The sequence below is a fragment of the Orycteropus afer genome, unplaced genomic scaffold (genome assembly GCF_000298275.1).
Source record: "Orycteropus afer afer isolate SDZICR_OR568_19922 unplaced genomic scaffold, OryAfe1.0 scaffold00110, whole genome shotgun sequence".
In the NCBI taxonomy this organism is placed as follows: domain Eukaryota; kingdom Metazoa; phylum Chordata; class Mammalia; order Tubulidentata; family Orycteropodidae; genus Orycteropus; species Orycteropus afer.
Window position 1 is genome coordinate 4,943,899 of NW_006921697.1, and position 11,737 is coordinate 4,955,635.

The 11,737-nt window shown below is 46.8% G+C and overlaps 1 pseudogene; it reads left to right on the forward strand.

Moving 5' to 3' along the window:
- The first annotated feature begins 1,607 nt into the window (after positions 1–1,607).
- On the forward strand, positions 1,608–4,416 carry LOC122150250 (annotated as a pseudogene).
- The last annotated feature ends 7,321 nt before the right edge of the window (positions 4,417–11,737 follow it).

Sequence of the window (11,737 nt, forward strand, 5' to 3'; positions counted from 1 at the left end):
CTACAATGCACATGATGGTAACTGGCATCTAGCAATATTGAACCACGACTGTCTGTCAGTTTGCCATACTGTGGTGGCTTGCATGTTGCTGTGATGCTGGAAGCTATGCCACTGGTATTTCAAATACCAGAAAGGTCTCCCATAGTGGACAGGTTTCAGCAGAGCTTCCAGACTAAGACAGACTAGGAAGAAAGGTCTGGTGATCTACTTCCAAAACTTTGCCAACGAAAATCCTGTGGGTCACAACAAAATTTTGTTTGATATAGTGTTGAAAGATGACTCCATAGGCTGGAAGCCACTCCAGATACACAGTGGTCACAACAGTGGACTCAAGCATGCCCACAGTCGTGAAGATGGCACAGGACGGGGCACCTTTTTGTTCTGTTATACATCAGGCCAACACGTAGTTGGAGCTGACTCAGTGGGAACTAACAGCAACAATTAATATTGATGTAATTTAATCATCCAACTAGGAACACTTGGAGACTGAACAAACCAAACCGAACTAAACACCATGGTGTAAATTCCGATTCAGCAAAGACCAAAAGGGGATGCTATCTACAGTGCACTAAAGCCAGGCACCGGAGCCCTGGTGGTGGAGTGGTTAAGAGCTCAGCTGTCAAATGAAAGGTTTAGTTCGAACCCACTGGTCACTCCATGGGAGAAAGATGTGGGAGGCTGCTTCCATAAAGATATACAGCCTTGGAAACACTAATGGCAGTTCTACTCTGTCCTATAGGGTTGTGGTAAGTCAGAGTCAACTTCACAGCAGTAGGGTAAAGCAGAACACTAAGAGGGACTGTTCTGAGACACCCTGTCCATTGGGCACTTTCTCTGTGCCAGTCTGTGGACTCAGCTTTTTGTACAAATCAACTCATTTGATCTTCACACCAATCTTATGCCAAAAACCAAACCCACTGTCATAAAGTTGATTCTGACTCAAAGTAACATTATAGGAAAGAGTAGAATTGCCCTATAATGTTTCCAAGGCTGTAAATCTTTATGGAAGCAGACTTCCTCGTCTTTCTCCCAAGGAGTGGCTGGTAGGTTTGAACTGCCAACTTTTTGACTAGCAGCCACTTGCCTTAACCACTGTGCCACCAGAACTCCTTACTACCTTATGAGGTAGCTATAGTTATCACATGGTACAGATGAGGAAAGATAGGCTCAGAGATGCTAAGTGAGTGACCTTCCCAGGGTCACATGACTGGTAAGTGGTAGAGCTGGGTTTGAACCCAGGAACCCAGAGCCCACGTGTCAACCACTCACTTCAGCAGTGGCTGGGGCTCTCAGGAAGGTTGTGAGTAGAAGGATTAGCTTGGGATTTTTTAGTCAGACAGACCAGACCTTTTATTCCCTACTCCTAGCTGGGTGACCACAGGTCTCTCAAGGCCTCAGCTTCTTCATCTGTAAAGTGAGGAAAAAGTTAATGACCTGGCTCAATAGTGATATCATAATGCAAGGGAAAGTGGATTCAAGAAATATTCATTGAGCATTTATTCCTTGACCAGCACTAGGGATGCAGTGAGGATCAGGGCAGACTCCCTTTGTGGAGTTCACAGCTGGGGCAGGACCAGGAGAAGCCAGGCCACTGAGGCAGTTGCAGGATGTCCCTGGAGCATCAAGTGGCCAGTGAGGGAGATGATGGAAGTCTCTGCCTAAGCTGAACCTGAGGATGAGGAATTAGAGAGGTTCAAGGAGAATCAGGGAGTGCTCCAGGGGAGAACAGAAGAAGGTCTGGAGGCAGGAGAGCATGCAGGGCAATTTGAGACTAAAGGTGTTGAACAAACATGAGGGACCATAAGAGGCACCACCATGGACTGGGAAATGGGAAGATAAGTCACGTCTAGCTGAGGGGATCAGAGATGCTTCTCAGAGGAAGAGGTTTTGTGTCAGGCTTTGAGCAAGATTTTTTGACTGTCAGCCATAGAGGGCTGGGCACTCCAGGTGGAGAGGACGCATAAGCAAAGGTGCAGAGGAGGGACAGCTGGAGGGCCACAGAGAGGTGGTGGGACATTGCAGGGAAGATGTGAAACAGCGGCAGCAGAGGGTTAAAACCAGGTGAGGGAGGACCTTGAGGATCACACTAAGGAGTCTGTTGGACTGTGGGGAGCCAGTGAAGGTGTTTAAGCAAGGAAGAGCCAACATCAAAACTATGCGTCAAGAAGATCAATAATGAAGAAAAGAAACTTTCGGGTGTGCAAGTGTCCATTTTGTCCCTTCAGAGGGGGAACAAGAACTCAGAATTCTGTGATTTTTCAGAAGCTGGGCTACTTCCCTGTGTTTGTAACTTTCCTAGTTCCTTGCAGGAACCCAGGAAATAGGTAATAAGCAAGGTAAGCATGAGCTTACTTGAGCTTACTTACTAATGTGTGGTAAATAATTTCACATGGATTTCATATAGGAAGCTGTTGGAGAGGACAGGCACGCAAGTGTGGTGTGTGTCAGGGGTTGGGGTACAGACACAGAGCTGGGAAGGGGCCATATGGAGAGAGACTGGCTCCTGTGGGGTCTCCATCCTAACCTGGATGCTGAGAAGATCCAACCCTCTGCCTAGGCAGGCTCCTCGGCAGCCATTGCAGATTTGATTCTGAGCTGTGGGAGCCCCAGAACCACACACTATGAGGTATCCCACCTAGGGAACCCCAGGAGGCACACTCTGAGCCAGCACGCTCTGAGTCAAGGCCCTGGACTCAGAGCCTCCCCAAGGAAGATGGTAGCAAGGGCACCAGATTGGCAGGCAAGAGCATGCCTGTGTGTGACCTTGGACAAGCCACTTAATAGCTCTGAATCTCAACTTGCTTATCAGTAAAATGGGACTGATCTTCTCTTGGTATATCTTGCTGTGAGGATCAGGTGGGACCACCGATAGGAACACACTCTGTAAACAGTCAGGAGCTGGGGCAGAGCCAGGGGCTCAAGGTAGTAAGGGAAGGCTGGGTTTCCCAACCTGTGGATTGCCCCTTCTAGGCATGGGGAGATGGTTTTAGGGGCTTGGACTCAACCTTCAGGAGCACTGAGTTGCATCATGGGGAAGTTCCTGTCTCATCAAGTCTTCTCAGTCTTTCTAGTTACATCCAGAAGAAAATCTCAGCTTGGTGCACTTGTCTTTAGTCCTTAACTGTCTTCTAGCACTTATTTAGGAGCTCTGGTGGCGTAGTACCTAAGGCATTTGACTGCTAACCAGAAGGTTGGCATTTCAAACCCACCAGCCACTCCTTGGAAGGAAGGTTAGGCAATCTACTTCCATGGTAATACTGCCTTGGAAACCCAAGGAGGGGTCGCTATGAGTCAGATCCGACTTGACAGCAGTAAGTTTGGTTTGGTTTTACCACTTGTTTTATGTCTTTCTTTGACAAACGAAAGAGGCTCCAGCCTTCTTCCAGGAGAACAGAGCATCTAGCTATAACTAATTAAGGCTATTCTATTGTTTTTATTTTTGATTTTCTTAGCCTCCCAGAAACTGTATGATTTTGTGTATTTTCAAGGAGCTTTTAAACTCCAGGAGTATTTTAAATGTCCATTCCTTTTATTTAGCAAATTTGTGTCTAGTAATTTGTTCTATGGCAACAAATACACAGATATGCAAATACACACACACATACACAAACACAATGGTCTTTGCAGCACAGTTTGTAATTGGAAAAAACCTAAGTGTCTACCAATAGTGGATTGATTAAATAATTTATGGTGCAAGCATGCTTTCAAATTATGTGCAGCTCTCAAAATGGATAAATATGGTCTGTAAGTAGCCCTGACCTGTGAGCATGCCCCTGATGTATTGTTAAGTGGAAAACAAGAAGCTGCAAAATCGCATCTGTGGCAACTTTGTTTAAAATTATAATTACACATGATGAGGTGATCTTGAAAAATAGTTCATGACTCACTTGACCCAGAAAACCCCACAAAATCATGCAAAGCAAGAGGCTCAAATCTTCAGGTCCATTTTAAGAACATCGGTAAAACTGCCCAGGCCATCAATGGTATGCATATATGAAAAGCCACCAAGTATTTGAAAAATGTCACTTTGCAGAAGCAACGTGTGCCATTCCGACATTACAATGGTGGAGTTGGGAGATGTGCCCAGACCAATTGGTGGGGTTGGACACAGGGTTGGTGGCCCAAATAGAATGCTGAGTCTTTGCTGCACATGCTTAAAAACACAGAACATAATGCTGAACTTTAGGGTTTAGATGCAGATTTTCTGGTCATTGAACACATCCAGGTGAACAAAGCCCCCAAGATGCGCCGCCACACTTACAGAGTGCATGATCAGATCAACCCATACATGAGTTCTCCCTACCACATTGAGATGATCCTGACTGAAAGGAACAAACTGTTCCTAAACCAGAAAAGGAGATTGCACAAAAGAAAAAGATAGCCCAGAAGAAACTGAAGCTTATGGCTCTGGAGTAAATTCAGCATAAAATAAAGTTCAACTAAAAGTGAAAGCAAAAAGAAAATACATGTTTTAATTATACATTTATATACATAGGTACAGAAGCAAACACAAATATCAGCGTACATATAATGAGAAACACTCCACAAATGTAAGTAATTACATTATTAGCAGTGTGAAACAGAATTACAAGCCTTTCTATTTCTGTATCATATATTTTGGTAGTGGATTTTTTAAAAATACAGGCAGATGTTGCAGAAATACTTTTAGAGAACTGACTTTTTAAATTGTTATAAAGTTGAGCAATAAGCCAAAATGGAAGAGGCCTTTTAGAGACAGTGTCCTCATTCGAAGAAGGGACATTAATGGGGGTGATGAGGCACTTCATCAGCTGAAGATGAGGGCCCCAGCAGGGATAGCCCCTTTTAATAGCCTATTTTTCCAGGAACAGGGACCCTAGCTATGAGTAGGGTGGAGGAAGAAATGTGTAGTCTAAGTGGCTCATCTGTCTGGGAGGAAAATTTCGGCTCACCCGTTCCCCTGAGCTCGCCTGAGTGAAGAAATTCAGAGGAAGGAGCCCAGCTGAAGCTGACCTATGATGACCCCCTCAGCACAAGGGCCTGAGAGGCTCAAACCTTTCACCAAACTATTTTTCATTATTTTTATGTGGTCCTGCTGGGGCCCTGGTAGTTCAGTTGTAGGATTCTCATCTTTCATCAATGCGTGGCCAGCACCCCTCTGTCAGTGGAGGCTTATGTGTCACTATAATGCTGGACGGGTTGCAGCAGAGCTTCCAGACTAAGATGGACTAGGGAAAAAGGCCTGGCGATCTACGTCCAAAAATCAGCCAGTGAAAATCTATGGGTTACGATGATCCTATCTGCAACCAATCATAGAGATGGCTCAAGACTGGGCAGTGTTTTGTTCTGTTGTGCATGGGGTTGCCATGAGTCAGAGCCATCTCCATGGCACCTAGCAACAAGAACAACATCTAGCCCTTAGATTCACAGACTCTTTCCTCTTACCCAGCACTTTCCTATTCTTTTATTTGGGGGCACACAGCACCAGAGTAGTCTGGAGCCAAGGGACAGCAGTTTGAACCCAGGCCTAGTCTCCTATGCCATCCCTGCCACAGCAATCAGGTGTCCTTGGGCAAGTCACTTCAAAACCTCCCTGGGCGTGTTTCTCATTTTTAATATGGGAATAGTAGTAGTACTGGGTCATAGGGTTGTTGCCAGAGCTAAATGTGAAAATGTGTATGAAGCAACAGGACAGCCCTTACATGTAGCAACTGTTCAATGAGTAGTAGCCAATGTTTTATCATTCTTATTCTTACTGTGGTATCATTAGCTCCATTTGCCAGTTGCCCCTGAGTCCGTTCCAACTCCCGGCAACCCCATGTGTGTGAGAGAAGAAATGTGCTCCATAGTTTTCAATGGCTGATTTTTCAGAAGTAAATCATCAGGCCTTTCTTCTTAGACACCTCTGGGTGGATTCAAATCATCAACCTTTTGGTTAGCAGCTGAGCATGTTAACCATTTGCTCTGGTCAGGGACTCCTAGCTTCATTTGCAGCTGGAGAAATTAAGTCTAGTGTCCCACAAAGAGCAGGACTGACATAGAGGGAGTTGATGTCTCCTGCAGTGCACTGAACTAATTACTATGGCCTTTCTAGCCATAGTTTTTGTGGCTCCTGCCAAAAGACTGAGTGGGACTATGCAAATAAGGTGCTTATGGACTCCAAGTGAACTGGATAGCTTGCTAGTGATACAAATATAGTGTAGGCACTTTATGTGGGTGGAACCATGCAAATAAGATATATGGAACCCTAATGAGGAAATAGATCAATTTTACCATCCTGCTAGGCTTAGAAGAGAGTGGATTCCAAAGCAAAGGGGGGATCACTACTACCAAGAAAGAAAAGCCAAGAGCGGAGTGTGTCCTTTGGGCCTAGGATGCCTGGGCCAAAAACCTCCTAGACAGAGAGAGACAAGAAAGAGATCAGGAGACAGAGAGAGCTGTAATGCTGGTGAGAGACAACAAAAAGTAGTGGCAGAGAAATGGCGGCAGCAGAGGCAGCAGAATCAGGAGACTGGCAGGAGATGGTGTGGCCCATGGAGTGAGAAATCTGCTAGTGGAGTTGGGTGTCTGGGCACTTATCAGTGGAGCTACAGAACTTTGTAGCACTTGTGTGGCCAGCCCAACAGGCCCAGGGGCCAAGGGCCAGAGAAAGCCCTGTCCACAAGCATGGCTGAGAAGAGATTGTCCTGATTAAAGAACTGTATCCTGAGTAGTTTCTGGTCCTGAATTGTAACCTATTACTTCCCTAATAAACCCCATAATAGTGAATGTTGTCTGTGTGGCCATTGCAAAGAATTCTTGAACTCAGCAGAAAATTAGAGAGTGCTGTGTGTAGGAAGGACAGCTGGTGTCAGAATTGGTAAAAAGGGTGGAGAGAGTAAGCATGTCTGACCTCTACCTCATAGGAATCAGCTTTGGACTGATGGTGATTCTGTCTCCCCATCATGAAGTTAAAGGAGGTCAGACACGGCCACCATGCCATTTTTACATCTCCCGACCTCTGGATAGAGACTTTCCCATGAGCAGTGGTGTGATTAAGGGGGTGTGGGGCTGGGGGCTGCACCAGGTGACATTGTCAGAGGGGGTGACATCAAAATGACTGTCTATAAATTTTTTTGTGCAGTGTTTCAGCAGAAATTTAATATTTTTATAAAAATATTCCTGTAGTTAAACAACAAAAACATTTTTCTCCTTTTTTTTTTTTCCTTCAGATGTATTGAAGATAACAAAATTCTATATACAAAGTAACCTGGACATGCTGCTTCAAAGCATGATCTTTTCCAATACTTTGATAGGGTAGTCCATAGAGTTCCAAAAAGTAACTTACTCTAAAATAAATAGAAAAATGCCCAATGTCTTACAAGCTTGCCATGGCCATTCATTGGTCTCTTCCAATCCAAAGCAAAGAAGAGTGAAGAAAACCAAAGACTCAAGCAAACAATCAGTCCAAAGGAATGGATCACACGAACAACACAGCCTCCACAAGCTTTAGACCACAAGAACTAGATGGTGCCCACCCACTACCAACAACTTCTCTGACTGGGGTTGTAATAGAAGGTCCCAGACAGAGTGAGAGAAAAATGTAGAACAAAACACAAACTCACAGAAAAGACAAGACTAACTAGTCTGATAGAGACCAGTGGACCTCCCAAGACCATGGATCCCAGACACCCCTCAAACCTAGAACTGAACCCACTCCCAGACACCACCCCACAGCCAAACAATAGGCAGACCTACAGAGCAAACACCACCACCTGTGAGGAACACAGTCCTCAGAACACTCAACCATAAGAAACTAAAAGCTCAGCATTTGCCCAAAAGCAAAATTTCAAAGGCAGGAAGGTATAGGAAAACTGGGTGAATGGAAATGGGGAATTCAGGGTAGAAGTGGGAAGAGTGTTGATACACGGAAGGGATTGCAACCTATGCCCAATGCCGTGAAACAATATCTACATAAATTGTTGAATGGGAACCAATCTGCCCTGCAAACTTTCACCCAAATTGCAAAAAAATGTACAAAAAAGAGAAAGAAACAAAAATGCTTGGTGTACCTTAAGTGAATGGCCAACTACTGGAACTTTAATAGTTCTATAAGAGAATAAACGTGGTAGGCTGGTAGGCTGGAGTTCCTACGATAGGCCATTCTGTGCACAGTCACTGTGATGCCATTGTGTTTCTATATCCTAATGTTCCTGTCATCTGATTCTAGACACACCACAGGAATATCGGTGGGGTGAGAGGTTAGCTTAGCTGTTTGCTGGACTAGAACAGACATCACCCCATCTGGCAGGGTCCCACAGCAGCCCAGATTAAGCCTTGTGAATCTGTGCACAGGACTCCAACAATGGATGTATTCTTCACTGTGTCCTCCAAGAACTGCTCCAAGTCATCTCCATCCCACCCCATTACCCCTGGCCTGGGATCCCACAGCATGCCACTTCCTTTTCCACTACAGGTTGAAAACATTTTTTATAAGCTAGCTTACATGTATCAACATACCCACAAGGCTAAAACTCTGTGCTAATTTACTTTTTGAATTTTCTAATGTGCTCCGGTCAGAAATGTCATTATTACCATTACAACGATGCTTCAAATCATGTAGTCTCGCCTGCATGCACCACAAACATGCCCTGTTTTCATTGCCACCAGTGTTTTCACAGTCACTGATTTTGTCCTATTTTCTGGAGTCTTAGCTACAGTACTGTGGTAATTATTATTTGTGAACCTATGTCAATAACTTTTTGGAGAATGAAGTAGTAACTAAAGGAAAATGAGAACAATCAAAAAAGGCTTCTCAATGACAGACAACGTTATAACTAATAATGTTAAAATTCAATGTAGAAAGATCTTACAGAACAATTTTCTTCTTAGATTATATGAATACTAACAACAAAATTGTTAGTTGTTTTTTTTTCTTGTTAGTATTCATATAATCTAAGAAATGTAAGCAATCTATAACTATATTTATACTTACCACATATTCTATGATTAGAATTGATAATAAACAGTATTAAGGACTCTGTATGATCTGGTATGGAAGGAGGTCCATAGAGGCAGTGACATCATGAGTTACCACACTGGGTGGCACAAACCCTAGTGGCGCCACTGCCCACGAGTGAAGATAATCTTGACCTGGAATGTGGACTGCTTATCCTCTCTCCTGGGTAAATTGAGTATGGGCTTATTCACCTCCTGCCATAGCCAGGAGAAAAGTGGTCACGGTCTCCAGGTTCTCTAAAGGCAGGAGCCCTGGGAGGGTGGACTTTGTGAGGCCAGGCCCTACAGCCAGTAGGGGTTTCCCCTGACATGGCTCAGCTGCCACTGAGTTGGCGGCTGGGCCTGTGAGTCAGAGCTGCCCCACGTCTCTGTTCCTCTACCCACTTATAGCCACAGCCTCAGACTCCTGGATGCAGCCCAGGGAGACCTGTGGATGCACAATGAGGTGCCCTTCCCCCAGATCCAAACTGAGATGCCTGTCCCCTGTCAGAGAGAGTAAGGGACTGGACCTAGGTCACACAGCAAGGTGGTGGTGGTAGATCTCAGGCTGAAGCTGGTCCCATCCCACAGGGGCCAGAGGGGGATTGGTGGCAGGAAGCTCCAGCCTTGGTCCAGAAACCTTGCACTCTACCCCCTCCCTTACAGCTCTATTGCCCACACTGGCTGCCCTTGGCCTTGTACCAAAGGCCTAGGCTTGGTGAGGGAGACTATGGCCAGTATTGAGCTGGCCAGCAAGAACCAAGATGTCAGCTCATGCCAGCCCCACAACCACTGAGCTGCTGCAGCCATGAGGTGCCATCAGGCCTGCCAGGTCTACTACATCCCTGCCCTCAGAGCCACAGCCTAGCCACCATTCCCTCCCTGGCTTCCTCCTAGCTATACTTCCCTCCCATTCCTTCCTCTTCCTCTTCTCTTCACTTCTCCTGCTCTCTGGTCCCCTTGAGTGTTCTGTCTGGCTTGCTCCTACCTGGGACTCCACCACTACGGCTTGCTCCTACCTGGGACTCCACCACTACTCACTCTGTGCTGCAGCTTGGGCTCTGGTAGATGCCTTTCCACAGCCACACCAGCCACAATCTGGGCCCAAGGGCAGAAGAAAGGGAAGCCAGGGAGGGTGACCCAGCTTAAGGGCCAAAGCCAAAGCACATGGCAGGGGCTGGAGGCAGGAGCAGTGGGAGGGGCTCAGGCTCCTTGGCACCAGAGCCTCCCAACAATCCCACCCAGTCCCATGCTCTCCTGGCCAATCCCAAGACTAGCACTGCAGCCAGAAAAGCCATTCCATTTTACAGCCTGGGAAACTGAAGCCCAAGGAGGGGTAGAGACTTCACTAGGTCACCCAAGGAGTGGGAGAGTGTGCAAATCCCCATTTTTCAGATGGAGAAAACAAGACTCAGAGCTGAAGGGACCTCAGAGCTGAGGCTCCTGTGCCCTGGGCAAGCCCCCTCCACACCCACTGCCTACCAGGAGGGATGGCCCGTAAGCCAGGTACAGGCACCAAACCCATAAGGGACTACAAAGTCTGTGAGTGAGAAGCACCATGTTTAATATTAAAATTTTTCCCTTAAAAAAAAGTACAGAGATAGGAAAACTTGACGGCATACAAAATAGTACTTCTGTTGTATGTGAGTTAATGTGAATCCTAAAAATACTTGTAAACCTAGGTGATTACATCTTTGGTACCGTAGTGAGCACCCACTTCCACCTCTTGGACCAGGCTTTGGGGGCCCTGGGGCAGAAAGTGCCAACCAACAGGGGGTGGGGGTGGGAGTGGGTATTGGTGTCCAGAGCTTTCCTGCCCCTCCCCTGCTCTCCCTGCCTGTGGTCTTGGCTGCAGCCCTCACTCCTTTGGCACCTCTGGTGCCCACTGGGTTGGGTGTGGCTGGCAGAGAAAGTGAGGCGAGCAGACCTGGGAAGCTGCAAAACCATCCCCCACAACAGGCACTGCTTTAGGGAGAGGGCAGCCAGAGGACGAGAGGGCAACTCCAAAACACTCTGAACAACAATGAAAACACAGAGCCCCAGGATCGATGAGCATTCATGCAGCCCCAGCCCTTGTACCCCTTTCCTGGGTCACCCACACAACGAGTCTTGTCCTTTATGGGGCCTCTGGGCTCCCTGACTGTCCGTGTATCTGTGCTGTAGGCCTGGCCAGCAGGTGCTGGGGCAGTGGGTTGTAAAGGTGGTCTGATCTGCCCTCTCTGCCCCTCTTGCCCAGAATAGCTCCAGAGAGGTCATTGTGGATGCTTGAGAGGGTCCCATGGTCTTCTCATGTCCCTAGGGCAGCTGCCAAGGGGGGCTTTCCAGGACACTGGCTGTCACTCCAAGTCAAAGCCTGAGCAGCTGGGTTCTCAAGCCTTTCTAGGGCCTTGGGAAGGGGCCTACTGAATCTCTGGAGTGTGGTATGTGGTCTGGAATCTCCCCAGACCCCAGCTGCTACCCAGGAAAGGGGTTTGGGTATTTGGCCCTGCTTCATCAGGCAAGTGTGTAATCCCCTAGAATATTCTAGAATGCTAGTGCTGACAGGGCACTAGGAACCAATGAGTCCAACCTGCTCGTTTTTCAAATGGGAAACCAAGCCCAGGGAGGTCAAGGGATTCCTCCCAAGTCTCACAGTGGGCCCAATGCAGAGTCAGGGACATAAATTGGCCACATGGGGATGTTTCCTGCAGGCATGTCAATACATGCATCACAGACAGGGGTCCGATCTGGCCCTGGAGACTCTGGAGGGTGAAATAAGACTGAGAGTGCTAAAGAAAACCCC